Consider the following 8,534-nt stretch of genomic DNA (forward strand, 5'->3'; position numbering starts at 1 on the left):
AGCCAGAGTACTTGGAAAGTGCCCACACAGACACAGTTAAAACATCCAAACTCTACAGAAAGGCCTTAGCTGGCTGGTTAAGTTGAACTCAGGGCCTTGTTGTTGTGAGGTGACAATACTATCCACCGCAACCCTCTACCCCAAAGAATTCAAAAAGTTAAGCTGCCAAATCATGTATAGGATGTATCCGATTGTTCTGCATATCTGTGACTGTTGGTGAATGATATTCTCATGCAGGCTGCGCAAATCTGCAAGTATTTGTCTCTCCTCCACATTCAACATGTTATATCAGGTCACTTTGTTGGGAGGAAGAAGTAAATAAGTTCCCATTTAAACCGAACCTTCAAGTTCTACACCAGACAGCACCGCTCTTATCATGGTTTCTTGAGGACATAGTGCCGCTGCTATCTCAAGACTGCAATCCTTACCCCATCTATTTAATCCCACAATCAGTGGTACATGGTCACTGCCACCCCAGCAGATAAAAAACAGCCTGACAGGTTGAAAAAGGTCCTAAAGGGCCCTTCATGTTCAACAGTGAGGCCCTAGTGGAAGATGGCTCTCTTCAGAAACATCTGGAGAGGATATATAGGGAAAAGAAGCTCCGTCTTTAGTTATTATTGTTTTTCTTTTACCCTTCATGTAGCTTATTAGAATGGATACAGTAAGTGGATATTATACCCACAGAGGGAACAACATGAATTTCGCATTTGATATGAACAAAGATCTCATGCTGCGAACCCCCAATAAATTGGTTTGTGCTGCTTTTCATTTCCAACTGGAGCTTAGTTTCCCATCTGTTACCCTTGGACAGATACAGGAATTATCCAACAGAGACTACAGGTTTCACATCATTTTACAGATGACAGAAGACACATTTCTCCCCTTTCTTGTAAAACCTTCAGTTTGCTTTGTACTTTCATATCACACTGGAGCATTACTTTTTTCATAAAACCCCTCTTCGGTTTCATTTTGAGCCTCTGCATAATGTCTTCTTTCCACAAAGCAGCGTTAGATTATCCTGTCGATAAACATTTCGCCAGCAGCACAAGTTATTGGACTTGAGTGGCTGCACTTGAAGTCCATCGTCTTCATTCGCTGCATCTAACAATGAAACATTAACAGCAGTTAATAACCATTGCCAAGAGTGAACATTAAGTGCACATTCATCACGTACTCTGAATACAAATATATAGTTCTGTGGCTTTCACTTAACATAAATAAATAAATAAATACACAAATCCTCCTGCAAGATCTATTGTGTTAGTCTGAGCCCAGGATAAAATGGCAGACTGCACCTCGCTGCCGGAAAAAGTTTAGTTCAGGCTAATCCTTCTTTTCACAGATAAATGTCATGGATAATAGAAATAATCGATGCATATGAACATAAACACCAGCAGTAGTGTGCACAGCGAATTCTAATAATCATATTGTTTACCCATTTGGTTTGCAGGTATTAAGCACAGTCCCTGTTTGTGTGTTTAAACTGCATTATTTGTGACTCTTGGGGATGACATGCTGATAAGTTTTGCTCTTTGTTCAGTCATGGAAGCCTTCTGGCAGGTCATTAACCACAGATAGGGGCACGGTGGTCATATGGCTCACAGTTCACTATACACCAGGGGGTGCCCATCAGTCAGGATACGAGGCACAGCGGAGTGACAGATGCTTGATGGGTGATGACACTAAATATGCTGTCATTTGGCCGGAGACTGGAGCCAGAGACAGTCAGCGGGCCTCGTTAAATGGCAGAAGTAGCTTTGGCTTTACATTTCCTAATGGAACAAAAAAGATTCTGGATTTCACTTGAGCATTTTCTCAAGCAAAATCTCTGCTGTCTTGTAAAGAGTAATTAAATTTCTCAGAAATGAAATATTACTCAGAAGAGAAGGAGAAAAGGAGAAGCTTGTCTTTTCCTGCAAGGCTTTTATTATATAGGATCCATGGGTGTTGTAAAATGTGGAGGGCTGCACTCTATACATGCTCCTGTAAGCAAGGTCGAGGATAATGGATCTCTTTGTTGCTTATTCTTTAGTCTTTTTGTCCACTTTGTTTCCTCGTACCTACGTTACCTTCTGTCCAAATCTGTGACCTTGAGCCTAAACCGTTAGCCCTTGGGGATCTTGTCTTGCACTAAAGTCAATTATGTTGCGGTAATGCATTATGTTGGGTAACATTCCCCAGACGATCAGTCATTGTCTGCACAAGCTGGTTGTACTGGCTCATCCTCCTCATCTACCATTCCATTACAGTGCAGGCCAGGTGGGGATCTGTATAAGGGCCATCCCTGTTTCTGACAAGGTCATCCTGCACTGCGAATGGGCAGTCCCAAACATTTACAGCTGTGTGGCTCAGGTTCAATCGTAGAAAGTTTTCATATTTGCAGAGGCGCCTCTTTTACTCAAATACTCAATAAAGGGTTCTCTTAAAATTTCTGATGAGAATAAAGTGCCTAAAAAGTAGATGTCTTTTTCATATAGAGTTTGAAAGTGACTTTATTACAACATGTTAATGAATTCAACAGTAGCTCCTGTCTGTTACACTTAATAATAATATCACATGCAGCCAGCTGAGTGGGGTAAAGACAGAGCAGAAAGGGAGCATTTACACAGGAGCATTATGAGTCTGGTCACAACAGCTCTTTGAAAAGCAGGATCAATACCATTTCTGTGACCAATTTTACAGTTCTCTGGGTCACTTGCCTGTGGAGTAATAAAGCTGTTTCTCCTCACATCCTTCAGTCTTAGCTGTACCGTCACTGGTGGCAAAATTAAGACAATATGTTTGTTAATCCCTTGGGCACACTTCCTAGTCTACAGCTGATCAGCTAGCTCACTGTGACTTAAAGAAGATATTACTCTTTACTTTTTGTGAATAATAAGCCTTTTTTCTGTCACAAAATACATTCATACATCTTACAACAGCAGCTGCAAGATAATCTAAATCTTAGAGATATTTCTTTTTTACAGTATCTGTTTGGGTCAGGTGTGGTACCAGACACCACAAGCTCTGGATTTTAATCTTGATGAATCATTGCTGTCTCAATGCAGGGCGTTAGAACAGATGGTTGTTTGTACAGGGTCGGTTCGGTCGTCCACTATGCCCTCATGCCATGCAGTATGGAGTCAGCTGACAGCCAATCACCATCACACGAGAGGAGCCGAGATGTTGCAGTCTGTCCTTGGAAAAGCCAAGAAGGTGAACCAGATGTTAAAATACATATATTGTGGTTTTGTAAAACTATTGTCTCCTTTAAAGGGTAAAACAGCAATAATTAATGATTATGTCCCTGTATTTTTCTCTGTGTTTTCCATGTACATACACGTTACAAAACTGTAGCTCATATAAAAAATTTTGTTTTGTTAACACTGTCTTTGCAAATCTTTAATTAGGTTTAAAAAGCCACTAAACATATTTGTTAGGCCTTAAGGAGAGACATAAAGCGTTGAGAAATGTAAACAAAGCTGTCTTTGTTCATGCTGAAAACTCTGCAGGGGACTGTTGCTTCTTCATGGTGCAAACCCTCTGGCTGGATTTCTTAATGACATAGCAGATGCACTACGTCCAATCTGAAGGGTTTGTAGAACCCAGGGATTCGGTGATAACTGCCTTCTTCTTGTCAGTATGTCAAATATAAAACAGACAACTGCAAGGGGGTCATTTAGAGTTTACCAAGATGCTTTTCCAGATTGATGAGTTTAAAGTGTGAAAGAAAACATTTACCACTGTGCACCAGCGTATTTGTCCCAAGGATCAGTTTTAATGCCCATATGTTATAGCATACCTCCTATATGAGTGACAGGACATATTCAGGGTTGGCAAGATTGTGCTGACTTCCAACAAAAAGAATAGATTGGAAGTTTCTTACAAGATGGACTGAAAGCCATTTACTCTTCACAAAATGTTTGTGATAATGTAGCACACACGTCAGCACTTTTGAGTAAATAGAATTAGGAAGCTGTAACTGACATTTTTTAGGGACGTAAGCACTTTGGGGAATTTCCTCCTTCAAAAGCATGCAAAACCATGGCATGATGTGATGATGTAATTCGGCAGTTTTGCAATATTTTTGCGTGTTCCTCTTTTTTGTGCGTTTCTCAGGAATTGCTAACATATTGGCACAAACTGGTGCTGTGAACTGGAGGCAGACTGTAGAAACTGTTGTGTTCGTAATGCTCAAAAGCACAAAATATTTTTTACAGTATTGTTGAAGGACAACTCGCCTATGATTTCTTGTGTAACTGTATAAAATTTAAAATGGACCTAATATTCCATCATTACAAGGTCCTTCTCATAGTTAACGCATTTCTAGGTGGGCCATCTCTGGTTTTCCCGAGGTAAACGTGCACAGTGCAAACAAATACATCTCATCTGCATAGAAAAGAACAATTTCTGACCATTCTTCCAGAAGCACATTTTTGAGGTCAGACACTGATGTTGGACGAGAGGGTCTGGTTTACAGTCTTCGCTCTAATTCATCCCAAAGATGCTCTTTTGTGTTGAGGTCAGGACTCTGTGTAGGTCAGTCAAGTTCTTCCATGCAAATTCACTCATCCATGTCTTTACAGACCTTGCTTTGTGCGCTGGAGTCATGTTGGGACAGGAAGGGGCCATCTCCAAACTGTTCCCACAAAACTGGGACCATGAAATTGTCCAAAATCTCTTGGTATGCTGAAGCAGTAAGAGTTCCTTTCGCTGGAACTAAGGGGTTGAACCTCACTCCTAAAAAACAGCAACACAGGATAATCCCGCCTCTACCAAACTTCACATTTCGCACAAGGCAGTCAGATAAGTGCTGTTACCCTGGCAACCTCTAAATCCACACTTGTCCATTGGATTGCCAGATAGGGAAGCATGATTCGTGGCTCCTGAGAACATGTCTCCACTGCTCTAGAGTTCAGTGATGGCATGTGATAGGTTTGTAGCTTGAACCTATTCGCTGAAACGTTAAGGACAATTTGCTACGCAGCAAAAAGCAAGATACAAGGCACCAAAGTTCTCTGGTTTACTCATGCATGAGGGAGACCTGCCTGGAGTCAAGTGTCGTCCCACCACTTGACCTCTGTCAGACTCTCAGCCAGGTTCCCCATAGCACTCCTTTTATTGTGGTTACATGAATATGCATAGGGTCATTAACATATAACATCTTACATAGGTATACATGTGAACAAAGATACTGTGTGTGTGTGTGTGTGTGTGTGTGTGTGTGTGTGTGTGTGTGTGTGTGTGTGTGTGTGTGTGTGTGTGTGTGTGTGTCCCTTAACCTGCTGGTCTGGAAAATCCAACAGTTCAACAAAAGGCACTTAGCCTAAAACAGATATAGCCACGTTTATCCTGCCATAAAACAATAAAACAAGGTACGACCTCTTCCCATGCTCCCAGGATGTAGGTGTGCATTCCAGTGTGGAATACACACCAAGCCTTTGCAGCCTGTTAAAGATCACACATCCTATCACTACACAATCAATTATACACCTCTAAGCATATATGGTTAAATGTTTCCTAATACAAATGACAATAATAAAATCTAAACCCATCAGCGTGCTTTACATAATTGCATGCAACGCTTGTGCTTGGTGATGTAAGACTGACCCCGCTTTGTGATTTTATGTGGCCTACCACTTCATGACTCAGGTTGTGTTGTTCCCAGTGGCTTCCACTTTGTTATAATGACACTAACAGTTGACTGTAGCATTTAGCATTTCACAAATGTTTGTAGAAGCATCCTGCATGCCTACATGCTTTATTTTATACTCCTGTTGCCATGGAAGTGATTGGAAAACCTGAATTCAATGATTTAGATGGGTGAGTAAAAAGTTTTGGCAATATAGTCAGTCTCTGTGTAAGTTTTCAATCAGCCAAGTTCAAATTCTTACCATGACTGGTAGGCACTTGAGTTGAACGCAACTGGACTTTTTCCTATGTTGTTTTTCACTTTTCATCTGAGAAGCTTATACAGTTCTAAAAGCTAATGGGGAGTACTAGGTATCGAACCCATAGTGAGGTGGTCCATGTGAGCCAGGTGACCTTGATAACTCAGATGATGACAGAGATTGTCCAACTCTTCAGAACACCTGGTACTCCCATCAGATTCTCAGATGAAAGCTGAAATGATTTTATGAATAATAATAATATACACTTTTTATTGAGCTATCCCTGCCCCTAATGTAGAAAGAAGTCCAGTTGAGTTGGACTCATGTTGAGCTCATTTCTTCACACAGTGGGCTAAACTGAAGCCAAGCTGCTTGAAAGAGATCGAAGGTAAAACATTGCTGCTAGGAGGACATGCAATGTAAGGACATTTGTCCTATAAAGCCTTTATAATTAGAAATGTGCCAAAAAAATGTCAAAGCTTAATTTTGATTGAAAATACACACTTATAATTTTGTGTAAGCTTTTGATACTTTGGCAAAATCTGTCCATGGACCCACAGATATGTTCCACAAGTACACCAAACTACTTTTTTTGTCATTTCTAATACTAATACATATCTGCAGATCATCACCAAATTTTGCCCTGATGATGCAAACAAACACACAAAGACTTAAGGCAAAAATAATACAATTCATGATATCTTTTATCGTCAGATGTAAATCATCTTTTTCCAACAGTGACACCTTTTGTATTATGCCTGCTGTTTTGTATTAGTACATTTCATGAAGGCCTCTTTTTATTTCAAACATACTGAGAAAGAGCATGGAGAGCACAGATTAAAAAATATAGCAGTGGTGTAACTAATAGCAGTAATGTTAGGAGCAGTTGTCCATGACTGTGATGTATGGCTTGGAGATGGTGGCACTGACAAAAAGGCACGGAGTGGAGCTGGAGCTGGCAGAGGTGAACACGCTAAGATCGTCTTAGGGAGTCACCAGGAGGGACAGGATTAGAAATTGAATACATCAGCGGGACAGCGACAGAGAGGAAGATGTTTTGGATATATGGAGAGGAGGAATTGTGTATATATTGGACAAAAGAAAACGGAGCTACTGGCCTGGAGGAAAAAGAGAAAGACCGCAAAGAAGGCTGACGTATGTAGTGAAGGAGGACATGCAGATGGTTTGTGTGACAGAAGAGGATTCTAGGGATTGGCTGAAATGGAGGCAGATGATCTACTGTGACGACCCCTGAAGGGAACAGTTGGTCATGACTGGATTCGCTATATAGCCCTGTAGCACAACTGGCTTTTGACTTGTGATAGCAGGGAAAGCAAGTAATAACATAAAAGATGACTCAGGGCCATCAGACATAGGCCTTTACTTCACACCTGAGGAGCAGTTTATGCTGTTATGTCTTAACCATAAAGAGCCAGCACATTCACATTTAAATATTTGAATAAAGTCACTATAAGTCAGCATAGATGCTAAAAACAAATCCTAAATGTTCAGAAGATTAAGATGCTTGTTTTTGATTAATGAGCAGTGATGCCAGTAGCAGTGCACTGAGGTGTGTACTGGACAAACCACTGTTCTCTTTGACGGCCTTAATTCAGTTTGGAGCAAGGGAGCAAATCTCTAGTAAAGCTGCACCTTTAACCAGAGAAGAGCTCTGAACATCCTGGCTAATTTAAAACTGCTGTCTAATACAGCTATAAGAAAAGAAAGCCGTACTTTACACATCAAACGTCAGGTTTGAGTTTATGTCGTGTTGACATAAACTCAAACCTCTTCTGTCTCGCCACATTAAATCAAATGCCTTTCTTAAACAACTCGCAAAACCAAAGACGGCCTCAGGACACGTTCAATTAAAAGGCTTTTAAATTTCCATCTCTGAGTTATTGCCATTAAATGATCGTCTTCTCAGAAATGAGTCATAAATCGTTAAAATGCCTTTCACATTGCAAGGATCCCTCTGGCTCTTAGTACCAGAGTTTGCGTTGCTGTTTGGCCAGACAAGGACATTCCCCATATTTAATTTTGTCTCTTATCATAGTCAGTAATCACGTCCTCTTAAAACAGATCGCCCCAAAGACAAAAGTGCATAAACTATCTTTGAAGGACACAGACTTAATAACTTTCCCTGTCAACTGTGAAATATACTATTAAGGCTGTGGAAATTAATACACACAAATGTGTGTGTGAACAGGCTGATGGAAACAATAATCTGCTTATTATGGCATAATCAACATCCTCTTGTTTTCCTCAACCCTAAAAACACCTGTTTGCCTATTTTTCCCCACCTAATTGCACCATTTAATTGCTTATTTGTGTAAATATTGTGGACTTTGTGTTGTGAGACTTCAGCTGCATCTCCCAAATTGTCTGACTGTCAGACTTTGTTTATTTTTTTCCCCCTGAATCTTTGACCAGTGTTAACAGAAGCACCTGCGACTCCTCTGTCCTCGGGCGTGTTTTTGACGGTTTCTCTCAGAATATGTCTGAAGGAGGGAGAGCTTAAAAGCAAGAGAGGACGAAAACAATGTCATTAATTTAGTTTTGGGCAACAGATGACCTTTCAAATAGAGACTTTCTGTTAATTTTCTTAAAATAGCTCTTTAATTGCATAGTTTGGGGTTTTAAAAAAATCTCGTAGAGCAG

This window comes from Astatotilapia calliptera, chromosome 7 (genome assembly GCF_964374335.1).
Source record: "Astatotilapia calliptera chromosome 7, fAstCal68.1, whole genome shotgun sequence".
Lineage (NCBI taxonomy): Eukaryota > Metazoa > Chordata > Actinopteri > Cichliformes > Cichlidae > Astatotilapia > Astatotilapia calliptera.